General features: G+C 34.6%; 1 pseudogene; it reads right to left on the bottom strand.

The window, feature by feature from the left end:
- Nucleotides 1–368: 368 nt before the first annotated feature.
- Nucleotides 369–1459, bottom strand: LOC120778979 (annotated as a pseudogene).
- Between the last annotated feature and the right edge of the window lie 662 nt (nucleotides 1460–2121).

The raw sequence follows: 2121 nt of genomic DNA, 5'->3' as shown, positions 1-2121 counted from the left end.
CAAAATTAGTAGCTGGTATTACCCTAATCGCCAACAGCAATTTACCAACTTCTAATCTGTTTTAAAGAAATTTTGAGAAAAATAAAGAAACATTTAAAAAATAAATACTATTAAATACCATTTTTTACGTAAATTTTTAACGACAAATCTCTACCAAGGATCAGTGTTTATAGATGTAATGGTGAATTCAATCGACGTCGAAGAACGCTCCAAAACGAATTTTGTGAGGTTAGTCCAAAGTCAGTTGTTCTTTCGGAAACTAACGATGCTGTGCGCAAACTGACTGAAAAAAAAATATACATTTTTCAAAATTTTGCAAAGAATTTAACTCCGTTTTGAAATATTGGAAATTATACCGTGTTACTAAATTTAAAATATAATTATGTTCTTATTAGAGTGTTAATCGAAAATTACATAATGTCCGCATCAAATCGAAAAATTGACTAAAACATTAGTAATACGTTTAATTATTAAAAATTAAATCGTTTTCACAAAATAAATAAAATCATTTGGCCTTCAGTGACATGCGCCTTATGCATTTCTCTGTAGGGCGTATCATCATTTGCGCTGATTTCAAAGCTTCATTCTCAGCTATGCCGAGCCACTTGACGCCTTTGCTCGTCTGTCCATATTCTCCATTAAGATGACTACAAATATGCTTATAAATCTCAAACACACGTGGCACAAGTTAACGGTGTTGCACTTACCTATAGTAACAATTTTTAAACCACCAGGCACCTTTGAAATAAACAGCACAATTATAACCGGAAGCGAGGTCATTATCCTGATCACGAGTGGTAAACTTCGAACCCACGTGATATTCCAAGCTATCGCCAGCAGTGCCTACATAACTACCCAATATTTTAAGAGGATATCCCTCCGATTCACTGCCGATTACAAATTCCGAGTAGCGGGCATAATAACTGTCACCACTATACTTCTGCAATTCAATATAGAGCTCATGCTGACAACTACTCGTGAAGGCATGTAGTTTTTCCAAACCAATCCAATAATTTTCATCCAGCACCCCGAAACCGTTTTTATACTCCCGCCAATCTCTATAAAAGTCCACAGCGTTGCATAACCAACCAACCACCATAGTCCACCTCTTCGTTACAGTATACGGCAAATGGTGTGTCACTAAACTTCTCCAATGTTATATTGTAAACACCGCTTTTGAAGCTCTCAGCTGCTGCCTCCAAACAACTTGAAGGCACCGACTTTCGAACACTGGAATTTTATCTAAAATATTAAAAATAATCTTTACTAATAATAGATTGCAGTACCTTTGCTGCTCTTCCCGCTTTCGCACAGCTTCCAATTCCTGAATGAACGTTTTAACGACATCTATTTGCACATCACAATTGGTGATGGAAAGCCACAACAAATAATGTAATAACAGGAACAATATAAAGCGGAGCATTTTAATTTCTGCGACGTGCTCTAAGCGACTGTTTTATTTAAGCTTAGCTGGCGTGCTCACAACTCTTCAATATTATTAATATAAATATGTACATATACAAATATGGAATAAAGGCAACTACATGACTTACAGTGTGATATAAGACTAAATTTTTATTTAAAAAAATGGCTATTCAATATAGCGAGCAGTTCTGCTAATTGTTTGACCAAAAAAATCCCAACACTGGCATTTAAACCATCATTCGTAGAGGAATTTATTTATTTATATTTTGTTTATATTATAATTTATTACAAATATTTGAAATGTTGCATTAACCCACTGTATTTACCATATTATACATGGGCGGGCATTACCCAGATCTGTGATAACTTCCGAACTTTTTTGTTGTGAAGCTCAGATCATTGCTCTCAATAAGCGATATGTGTGAATATACAAATTAGTTGGAGCAAACAGTAGCAACGTATAGTATACAGTTTCCCACAAGGTTATATTCTTCAAGGTTGAAACCTATAAGCTTAAACGGAAAATATTCGAATCGAGGTGAATTCTGAATGAACTGAACCTGAAGACTGCTACGCGAAACTTTTTGCATTTTGAAATATTTACAAGTATGAACAGTTGCAACATTTTACAAGTATAGTGCCCTTTCTGAAAGACTAGAGTGTGCAAGAAAGTATAGTAAATTTGTGTACAATTTT

The sequence above is a fragment of the Bactrocera tryoni genome, chromosome 1 (assembly GCF_016617805.1).
Source record: "Bactrocera tryoni isolate S06 chromosome 1, CSIRO_BtryS06_freeze2, whole genome shotgun sequence".
NCBI lineage: Eukaryota > Metazoa > Arthropoda > Insecta > Diptera > Tephritidae > Bactrocera > Bactrocera tryoni.
This window is presented reverse-complemented; position numbering and strand designations above follow the sequence as displayed.